Source organism: Anarhichas minor, unplaced genomic scaffold (assembly GCF_050575085.1).
Source record: "Anarhichas minor isolate MPS153535 unplaced genomic scaffold, ASM5057508v1 ptg000004l, whole genome shotgun sequence".
Classification (NCBI taxonomy): Eukaryota; Metazoa; Chordata; class Actinopteri; order Perciformes; family Anarhichadidae; genus Anarhichas; species Anarhichas minor.
In genome coordinates, this window is record NW_027466450.1 from 11,627,251 (window position 1) to 11,639,309 (window position 12,059).

The following is a 12,059-nucleotide window of genomic DNA, read 5'->3' on the forward strand; positions in this document are numbered from 1 at the left end:
GCATTTTTGTGCATAGTGTCATGTTCATTATTCACACTGGAATGCATAACTTCTTTATCTGTCTCTCAGTCAAGGCTCTATAGGGGTGCTTTTGTTTTTCCATCACTCCATGGTTGGTTTGTGAAGTCTGTTCAGCGAAGAAAAGGTTAGTGGGGGAGTCGGTGGTCCTCAGCCAAGGTGAGAGATTCATCCTTCATTCTCTCCGACCCTTTGTTTGGGTTTTGTTTTCTGTCAAGACGAGATGCATCAGACGAAAAACACACGACACCAGAAAAACGATACACGAATTTATGACATTACTTTGATCGGGAATGCAAATATTGTGGAGCCGAGAACATAATCTCACCAAGAGGCTTGATTTGAGTGAAATGTAGAAGCTGTCAGTGCCAGTGGAAACTATATTTCTTTCCACGATGTTGGCACAGACAAATAATAATGATTATATTTCTACACAGAGAGAAATATTTGCAAAAGCATCCGGCTTGCTTGGCTTAAACGTTTGTGTTTGAAGAAGGAGCTCCAATTTGAACAATAGACCCATAGACAAAGCTTGCTCCTTATCTTTGGAAGGCACCCTCTTAAACTTCCTTCTTTGCTGTGCTGCTGCGTGTGCTGTTGGCCTCGATCAAGGTCACAACACCCCAGTGAATACAATATGACATGCAAATGGTGTGCAGCAACAGCCTGGGTGCTCAACTGAAATTACATTAATATCATCTGAAGCAGTGATTTCTTTCTCCTCCGTGACACATTTATTAGAATTGTATTTAAGAAGTTGGATGGATGCATGAGTTACATCCTTGGAGAGAATTTTGACTTCTAATGTGTCACATAACCTGCCGCGGTACACTGACAAAGTCTTTACAACTGTTCTGTGCGCTAAGGAATGACACCCGAGTCGTCAATTACAGAAAGACTTCTAACCTTTGTGGATATGAATCGGGGCATTAGATATCTGTTTCGGAGACTCCATAGTCAGTTTAAAAGTCAGGCATCTTTCTGACAAACTTTAGTGCTGAAGTTATTTAGGGGTGACAGCAGGATACCAATATGTGATTTACTTTCATTTTTTTTCTTGCTGGAACACCAGCGAGCTTCCTCCTCAGCCCCTAGTCTGCTACGTTGGTGGGCACTTTTTTTTTTTTCTTACTCCAGAACATTTTCACGCTGATTACCCTGAATCCTGCTGCTGCTTGTCCTGACATGGAGTCCCTGCAGAATTAGACAACGGGGCATGAACCAATAAAAACTGAAATGGGTGACACTGCCCTCGAGCAGTTAGTGGAGAAATATATATCCACATGTGGCACAGATCCAAAGCAAGCCACAAGGCTGGTTGAGAAATGCAGCTTGATGTTACATAGGAAGGGTGTTTTCTATGAGTCCATGATGAATGCAACCGGGGTTCCCTTTCCCTTTTCACCAACGTCTCCATTGTGGTTTTGCTTTGCAACAGTATTAAAACACTGGCAAACGGCCTCTGGTGCCCCATGGAGGGTTATCTGTCATGTCTACACACAATAGAAATACAATGCAAACTGCCCTGCTCAGATGATTTGAATGCATTCATTTGCATGACAGTTTACATGTTCAATTAAGGATCTGTTCTTTTCAGGTTTTCCCAAAGGAGCAAGCTTAAAGAACTGTCATCACCTCAGCAGACCAGAGTCCCGCAATTTCAATCACGATCTGAATGAGTTTCTCCAGTTGCTATTTTCTCCAGACACCGGGGGGGGGGGGGGGGGATCCCTCTGCGGTATTTGTATAAGACAGAAGATCACAGAGAGCGTTCTTTCAGGCTCTCTGCAGGTGGAGGTCCTCCATCTGGCCTGTGTGGACAGTGGAGGAGACTCAAACGCGAACAGAGGCTCAGCTCAGCTCTGATCAACTCAGATAACGGGGACAATAGACCAGATGACAGCAGATAAGCTTTCCAGAGTCGAGTGACCAATAAACCTGCTGCCAAGTCAGACGGCCTCATTACTCCGTCAGGAGGCTCCAAGGAGAATCGTTAAAGATTACATGTCAGTAGAGTTTGTCTCGATGGCCAGCACAAAAGCTTTATTTTTTACACTTTTATGGATCATCGCACATATTATTTGAGACAAGTCACATGCACGATTGGTTGTATTTCAATCTGAAAAGGATCCATTTAGTTCTGATATGTGTTTGAATGATGTCCTTTTGTTTCATCTGGATTTATTCAGCAAAAGTGTCAACTTTTCTTGCCAGGATATCAGAGACTGCTTCAAAGCAGAAAAGGGCAATTCTCTCACTCATCATTGTTTGCTGAGGAACGCCATAGTAAACACTTTACATTGCCTCTCAGTGTCAGATTATTCAGGTGAGCTTAACATTTTTAACCTTTTCACAGAGGCTCTGTGCGTAAAAAAAACATCGCCTTGGGCACTCTGCTTTTAGTGCTGATTTATAGCACCACTCAGCACAAGACGACAGGCTTCATTCATTATTTAAACGCTGTGATGGAAAGCTGACGAGCTGGATTTGTGTATATGAGCATCCTTGTCGATTGGAAGCAGCTTCCTGTGACGAGTGACATACGGCTCTGGTCTGGAGTGAGGCGGGCGAGTGTCCAGCACCAGACCAGAACAAAGCACCAGTGGAGGAGCATCTATCAGCCCTGGCCAGAGGGACGCTTTACCGCCCCTGTGGTGCCTCCTTGTCTGAAAGATGACACCGTCTACACTGACTGCCTGAAGCTAACAGAAAACAAATAGTCGTTTTATTTTCCTCTTAAGTCTTCAGGAAAGTAGCAGTGGGTAGTAAAAACCATCACTGTCTTAAACACAATCATTTTTTGTCTTTCTGCTCAGTCGATGAGTCACACGAGTTAATCACGGTCTACTCATCAAACTGGAGCCTATTGTGAAGCAATTCATATTATGTGCCAACTTTCTATTTCACCTGGAGTGAATGCAGGTATACACTCATTGTTTTGCTGAGTGTCTTATCCTTTTCAGCTAATACTGGCGATGTGGAAACAAAAGAGAACTCTTAGTCTGAAATGTGTATTATTTCAAAAAAGAAGAACACCATAATGCCGATGAAAGGAGTCGCGGGTTGTTTCTCCTCTTGTTTGCGTCGAGGCAGACAGGGAGTGCCCCCTGTGAATTAAAAAAATACCAGGATTTATAGTGAAACAAACCAACCCTCTCTGCTCCAAGAGTTTCCTCCACAAGCCAACTCTTCGGTTGAATCCTAAAGGCGCTCGCTTGGGACCTACGGCCCTTTGTACTCGGCTGCCTTTGGGTTTATTTTCTCTGCACAATTGAATTCTTTTCTTTTCTAAAGACTACAAGGACCATAGATCCCTCCGCTGATACAGAGCGTTGCCTTTCTTACCCCCCACTGCCCCAAATCTGTGAGGATTATTGTGTTTTTGTGTAAACAGAGATGTGGAGTAAATAATATATTTGGATTTGCAGTGCCTACACCAGCATCCGTTTATTCTGACTCTTTTGATTATTTAGCTGGTCCATGCTTTAGAGCTGTTTATGACAGGAAATGGGACGGGTGGTGGTCACTCTGTCAGCATACCAACAGCACTGTATTCCCACAGGAAGGCGATTGATCAGGATATGACAGGTGCTGGAGTCTTACTTCGACATTGCTGTTTGTTCACATTACTCCTCTGAAAACTATATTTTGTGTCTCCCCAAAGCCTGCCGGTTGAGTCAAAACACACTCTTCTCATAAACAACGAGGCAGGAAATATCCAATTTTGAATTATTAGCAGCAAGCGCGCATGACTTATCAACACGAGCTGGAAGAGCAGGATGTGATAAAGTGTTGCCTTTGTGGGGACAGACAGAGGTTTTTTCAGGCCTCAGGTGGGAGCGAGCTCCTATGAACTCATATTGTTTGCACTGATTATTATCTGTCAAGCAGCGAGACACTTGGATATTTGCTTTGAGCTGTGGTGGCCAGAGAGGATGACCCTGAGGCAGGTGGCAGAATGTGTCATTATCAGGAGAGTCAACAAAGCTGCTTGGTTATCGCCAATAACATCTGTATGACAGCGAGAGCAGTGTTTGTGTTTCAGTTAGCTCCATGCTCTGGTGTGATTCACTGTTTACTTTCCTCTTGTACCGAGATAAACCTTTGTGTATTTTGAAGTGTTTATTGCACACTAACTAGTAACTTCCTCCACGTGCTGGTCCCTGAAATCTTTACTTTATTTCATTTTGTCTCCATCTTTGTTGCGATGTGCGGCGCTTCGCTGCAGTGTTTCTGTCCCAGAGATCACTACAGTCACAGCGGCCCCAGTGCACGCTATTATGAAGGCCCCCATGGTTACCTTGTGCCCATTTCGACTGCAATTTAGTTTTCGTTTCTGCTCTTCTCTGTTTATTTCAGACAAATTGCAGGTGCAAATCACACAATTTCCTGTGTATAACAGGGGCTTTCCTGAGGTAATTGAAACAGTAAATGTAAAAGCTTTTGTGAACTGGCTGCAGTTTGAATCATTGTTGTGGCAACTGAGAGTAACAATAAACTGATTCATTTGTAGAAAGAAAATGCAAAGTACTTAACACAGCAACTGGACCCATGAGAAAGTTGACTCAGATTCAAAGGATCTAGGATTTTTGGTCTAGTTACATGACGTCAGGAAACCAGTGGTTGAAAGTAGCTCTGTACGTTAACTCAACTACTGTACAGGTCCCATTTTCAGATACCGGTATATTTTACTGCTGCTTTACTGTATACATCGAATTCACGTAACTGTACATATGTGATGTTACCAACCTCATTTGTCTCTGGTGCTTTATGTTAAAATAGGAGAAACTGTGGAAGGTTTGTTTTTAACTGCTGTTTAGCAGACACATTTGTATTTTACAATGAAACTGTGATTCATCACTGTGTGTAGGTGGAGAAGACTTCAGGCAAGTAACCCAGCTGACACGAGGACTTTATTTTGGGTAAACAAGAGAATCTCAGGTGTGGGGATCTGTTCTCTCATGTGAACCAACTGTCAAAAAAAAGATTTTATACTTCGAAATTAAACTTTTGCTTAATGAGGCTTTAAATGAAATGCTGTGCAGGAATTGCAAAGCACTTTTTTAAACATATATATCGCATGTGTCTATCTGTGTGTCCGAGAAGCGACGGCTCAGAGACGGTTTGGTGGAAAAGCTGGCAGCTGGGACTCGTTTCTTGTTTCCACTCTGTGAATCAACAATTCATTTCCAGACGATTTGTACAAAAGGTGATTGTTAGCAGCAGGTCCAGCCTGTCCACTTACAGTTTCCTGAGTGAACCCTCCAGACAGCCATTGCTCAATCATGGTTCACCTCTCTGGCAGAGGGCACGGACGGCGGCTTTCACACTCACTTCAAATCAAATCAACGTCTGATCCATCATGGGCCTCTTGCCTTCAGGGCAGCTTTGGATCTGTAAGAACTACTCTCTGTGGTATCCACTAGCTGCTTACATCTTGGACTGATGCGTGTGTTTGTGTGCGTACGTGTGTGTGTGCGTATGTGTGTGTGTGCACACAGAGTAATAGAATTAAAAAGAACCCTTGTTCCCCTTGGGAACTTCCCATCTGGTTTTCTATGTTATCTGACAAAATTAGGAGACTTTGATGCATGTATGTATGTATATATATATATATATATATGGAAGATGTATCCTGAGCGTTTTAGGGAAACTAAATGTAACTTCTCAGCTGAACATTGGAGATGATGACGTTTTTGCAATACCCCCATGTCCTGTGACTTTGGGTATTCTGCTGCTGTTTGTTGCTTCTATTGTTGGAAAAACTGTATACATGGCACTTCAGTCACACACAACTCTGCGTAAACAAAAAAGCTAGTTCCTGTTTCCTTTCATCACCAAATGGAGAATGTCATGAGATGCCATGTGACATTGGGGACATTTTTTTCATGAATGTCTTTTTCCAATGAAATTTCAATTCACACAAGCAGAAACCAGTTTTTACAGATGATTATAAAGACACTGTCTTCAGCCATACATCTACCACACATATATTAGCACAAGAAAGCTGTATACAAAGTCATTTTCTAATACAATGAGTCACATAACATCACAAAGCTCAGGGTGTTAGTGTTTACCTTTATTAAATGTGGGGTAATCCATCCAAAGCTTGACAGACAAATAACACTAAACACATGAAGCGTATCAGAGTCAAAACCCACTTCTTTGTTTAAAAATTCACAAGATAAATCAGTCAGTCAGGAGCACCTGCTTTATAGGGTTATGAAACAAGGAATTTGGAGACGGTAACATTTCCTTTTACCATCTTAAAGGAGGGTTTTATGTGTCCTTAGCTAAAATAGATACGCAAGTAAGTCCTGGAGCAAATGTCTGTGACATTCACGGATTTGATCAGCTCTTAATAACTCACTCAGTTGTGAAACATTCAATCAGAATACACTTTCATTTCCCATCTGTTTGCAAATCTTTATTTCAAAAGTTAAGGTGGCTATAGCTCATATTTTTTTAATAACAATGTGTTTCCGTGGACCCCAAGTGGAAATGAATAATTGAATGAAATGAAGTTATTGAAGGTTTAAAGTTTGAATCCTAAATGGAATAGTTTGACATCTTTGAAAATACACTTACTCGGTTCCTTGAGTTAGATGAGAAGATCGCTCGTGTTCGCTAAATGTGAAGCCACAGCCAGGAGACTATTAGCATAAAAACGTGAAGTTATTGTGCTCTGTCACGCAATAATTACAACACATAACCCCGAGTCAAACGACCGGACTAACTGCTAAGATAATTGTCTCCTGGCTCCAGCTCCATAACTAAGAAAAAAAAGTGAGAGTGGTATTGTTCTTCTCATCTAACGCTCGGTGGAAGCAAATAAGCATATTTCCCAAAATAATGATACAGTCCTGGTGGATTTGGTGATTTAATAATATTAACAAACACAAGATGTTGGTTTCTTTGTTAAGTCTGGGCTGGCAGAAAGGGATTTTAACTTGTGTTGTTCATGCTAACATTGAAAATTGGAATTGCAGTTTATCATGCAAGCAGTTCAGTTTAAACAGGACCTCACTCCATGCATGTATTCACAGGCACAAATTGTCAAGGTAAACATAAAGCAACAGACTTTCTCCTGCACCTGTAACCTGATCTATCGCTCACCTCTCTGTTGTTCAGACTTATTATTAGTCTGACTCAACATTGTCTGTAGTCTCTGACGGGGCTCCAGTGATTGTGACTCATGCAACACCCACTGCGTTTTCCCTTTTTCCCTTCCCGGCATATATACTGCACAGCTACTTTTCCTATAGGCTCTGCTTTTCTAATCCCCCCATGATTCATTCAATTGACTGTGTTTGAATGCCCAAAGGCTGGCTGCCATCATAATATGTTGAGAAAGATAGTTTCTTTCGTCATCAACTTTCTTAATCATCTGCAGGGCTTTTCTATTTCTCCCAAATAGATAATGATAGTACACCGGCTTTGTATCACTGAGGCAGCAAAATGTCATAAATCAAGTTTTTATAACGCATATCTCCGAGAAGTGCTTTCGATCCGTCGCCGGGCTGTCTCTCTTCTGTCCTTTAATAATGTGATGTGGTTCCACATAAAATGCTTTCATTCCAAGCTCTCAAAACATCTCTAAACCTATCTCAAACTTGTGAACAGCACAGAGGAGAATTACCGAATCAATTTTTTGTGAGTGTCAGTACAGCTGTTTACTGATGTTGCAAAAAAATGTCCTCCTCATATAATCAGATAATCTCTCCAATTTAAGGCAAACGTCTGGACAAAATCTTTTACAAACAAACGCATGTGTAGCCAGCGGCTTGGCTGCATCTCCAAAGAATGTGAAGCATAAACCCAGTTCTGCTTTTTGTTGGCACCATCTACACATTTTGGCCCAAGCAAGCCCGTTTTCCACTGCCTCGATAATTAAATGAAAGCTGCAGATACTCTGCTTATCTCTCTTGCTGCTGCCTTTTTCATACAACTCCAAAACTTCTATTTAACTCTTTGCAAGTAAACACTTTCACTCCCTCATAGAAACATTCAGCAATGGAGGCAGGGTGGTGGAGATGGAGGGCTGCAGGGACAGAGAAGGGGAAATAAACAGAAGATGGACAGAGAGAAACAAAAACAAGTTGCTTATGTCGGACTGGTAGAAAAACAGGGTGAACTCAGGGTGAACCTGTTTGTCTTGCTGCTGCTGTCTGCTCGCTTCATCACACGTACGCACATAAAACCACTCCACTTGGCCCTCACTTCCCCTCTCTGGTGACTGACAACCCTCCTGATAGATGCCACAGATGTCCACAGTGAGATCAATAACCTCCCACACCTCAACCCCCACTCTGCCACGGATCACGGGACAATACAGCATCGTCTGCCCGAGTCGCACTTCCCTCATCTCGGATTGCGTGAGAGCTTTTTGGAAAGATGAACTATCGACTGCTGCAGAGAGGCTTGTTTTTGTCTCATCACGCTGCCACGCTGGCGTCAGACTGTGTCAAAACACCAGCGCTCTCTTGTCGACACGGCTACGGAGTGTTTTGTCATGAAATCTTACGCAACAAGCGATTTCAAGCCTCAGCCAGCACTGAGCTGACCTTTGTGATGTGTTGCCTTAAAAAAAAAGCCACAGGTGATTGAGTCATCAGCACTACAGCACTTGAGCCATGTGCTTAGGAGACAAACAGAGCAGCCTCCTCAGATGAATGCATAATGTAATGTGTAATGTGGCTGCAGGTTGTTCTACAGCAAGAAGCACCGGATTTATTTTTCCCGGCAGAAAGGTCTTGCTCATTAGTGGATTCCTCTGATCTGGTCATTGTGTTTGCTGCTACAGAGGGCAGATGGCCGCCCCTCCCTCAGTAATGGGGGAGGGTGTGTGTGTGTGTGTCAGTATTTATGCTTCTTTGTGCGTCTGTATGTGTGTGTGTGTCCTTGGGTGTGCCGTGTCTGTGTATATGGTGTGTTTATTTATCTCTGTGTGTATGTTTTGTGTTTATGTCTCATAAAATGTTCTCATAATGTGTGTATGTGTGTGTGTGGTCAGTCACCTCAGTTCCCTGCAATCATAGATATCCATCTTAACGAGTCATTTGCTCAATTCTTTAGTCCGTAGATCATGTTTTCTTATTAAAACAGGTAGAAAAAGATCAGATAATTGTACCTGTTTTCAACACAGATCAAGTTTCTCAAGAAGTTTTACAAATGAAGTGTACTTTTCTCTATACTAATGCACCGGTCTGCCGTATTCTGTCAAGACTGTTACCCTCACTTCTTGCAAATTTCTGAAATGAGGTAAACTGCACCAGGAAAATGTGGAATTCCATCAGTCCACTGACAATTTGTTTCTTTGTGGTTTGAGGGGAAAAAAAAGTCTAAAATGCTAAATATAAGAATGCTGTTTTAAAGTGCTCCGAGTAGGCGGGCAGGCGAAAGCAGCAGAATCGTTAATGGCAGAGAACGTCAATCTGAATGTGAATACCCTACGAGCGCTGAGCCCGGTGTGTGTGCTTTGTTGCTGCAGACAATACTGAGTTGACAGCACATCTGGCATCATAGCAGGGCCACAGTGTTTGTCTCCCCCACTGGGATATGCTCTCTGCACCATTAGCTGCTCACTAGGCAGGAAAGGACCAGCGATGTCCTACTGCCAGTCATTCATGATGCATCACTTAACACACTCGGCCCACGTCTACACCAATGCGGATGAAAGACCTGTATCCGTGTTGAATGTTTTCTGTCCTCGGTGAGCGGTTCGTTCTCTGAAAGTTGGCCATCGTCATTAAAACGACGATATAATTCTTCCACTGGCCACCTGAAAAAAATAGCTATTGATGCTTAGTTCAGCTTTATTAGTTCAGGGAAACCCATTTGGACTTAGAACAGGGGAACAGAAGGTGCCAGATTGTCATCATTTTTTTAAAACACACCACACAACTATCAGATACCGGAGATCAAATCTGCAACATGCAACACGAAAAATATAAACAACCCGGAGAGGATTTTCCAAAACAAAACAGCCCTCTGGCAGCCATTTTGGAAGACTAGCAAAAAGCCAAATGTGTTTCCACACTTTGGTTGTCACTGCACAATGCACAGTATACATTCAAATTCCCTTTCCTGACAATGAAGTGATAATTTCACCATCGCTTAGTTTGTCTGTTTTTTGTATTCTTGACACTGTCGTTGCAAACCTCAGAATAGAGTCTCAAGCACACTGAATACTGCTATTTTAAGAACAAAATGGCACCACAGCCCATTTTGTTCACCATAAAGCCCAGGTGAAAGGTCAGTGACTCGGGCATTCAAATTCAAATGTATTTATTTGTCATCCACATGTATTTAATATAAGAGACTTTCAAAGATTTGGAAGTAGTAGTACGACATTTTGGGACCTTTGGGTTAATTGAGGCTCAGAATTAGGCCACTGTTTCTGTGTCAAATTGGCAAGAACCCTTCAAACAAACAAACAAAACCGACCCCGCAGTGAAAGAGTGAAAGGAGAGCTCTATGACCTCTTCCCTGACTCTGTGTTTGTTCAGGGGATTTCTAGTCATTAAAGCCCTAACAAGCACAGAGCCCTGAAAGACCTGATAGTAAGTAGTTAAAGTGACACACAACTAACGGCTGAAAGGGGGAGACATTTGGACAATGACTTTGTTTGGTCATGAGTCTTTTGCACAATCAGTGCGACAAAGCCATTCCAAATCGTTACTTGGCTCACAGCTGAAGTCTATCGGATGATTAGGATTCGGCGCACAGCCCTATTGAGTGCAGTTATTTCTCTGTAATTTTGAAGCCATGCATAACACCTCACGGCAGTAACACTGAGGAAATACAAAGCAATTTGGAAAGGTGATATGAACAACACTCAGCAGCTACAACACTAAATTATTAAGGCGTCTCGAGGTTGATATCGTGCATTGTTATTGAAACAGTTGGAAAATTTGCAATCATATCAGAAAAGAAACATCATGAAAAATGTTTGTCTGGTAGCTGATGTTTTATCCTCCTGGCGCACAGATTTTATGGCATAAAACCCAACATTGTGTTGTCGCTATACACGCGCTAAAGTAGCTGAATTTACTGCCTAGTAAATTGTGTTATAGGCTTCTCTCCAGAAAGCTTCATGGCTTTTACGCGTGACATTTGTAACATGACTAAGTGCTGGTGTGACCCCTGTCAGACTATTATATGTCTTATGGGTTAACTAAGACGGATCAGGGTCAAAGATGCTTGTTTGGACCTCCGGTGATACCATTATAGCCCTTTAAAGGATGCTCTCGCTCTTTTTCCTTCCCACAAACACATGCACATAAACAAACAAGCCAGCTGGAGAAAGCTGTGTGTCATGAGTCAAGTGTTTTGGTTTGCTTCTCTATCCGTGTATTTCTCCCTTTCTCTAAATAGAGCACAAACAGCCCCGAAAACCTAAAGCTGCCAGATTGCTCTGGGTGGTATTTTATTGCAGAGCATCATGTTGTCAAAGGGAGTCCTGTCTGAGCAGTTAGTGACCTCTTCACACCAACTTTCCACTGTTGCAATAGAGCCTGATTACAAATAGAAAGCCCCGGAGCTTCTAGGTTTATTCCTCATCGCACGCAGAGTTAACGCCATAAAAACAAAATCCACCAGATGGTGCTCATCACTTCCTCATTTGACTCATCCTCAGTTCTCATATAATCTTTAATTAATTTAAGGGCAAGTATTAATCTCACCTTGCATTCTCTCTTCATGCGAGCTCACACTTGGAGCGGAGACGATCCTGATTGTCAGCGTTCTTGTTTCTGGGTCCACATGTCTGCTTTAATGACTTATTGATGGACGACTGCCTTTCATCTGAGAGGGGCTTTCTTGCCCACTCGAGTGTCCAGCCGTTCCCATGTCTACGGTTTCCCTCCGGACTTTCTCCTTTTTGATAATCCCTCGGCCTTTTTCAATCTATTTCAAGCCGAGTAGGCCCACATACCACCTCCCTGCAGCAGTGCCTCTTTGAATTCTCCATGAGGATAAATGTGTTGAAAAGAAAGGGGCTCGGGGAGGACTGACAAGCTTGTGTTACCGGAGAGAGATTT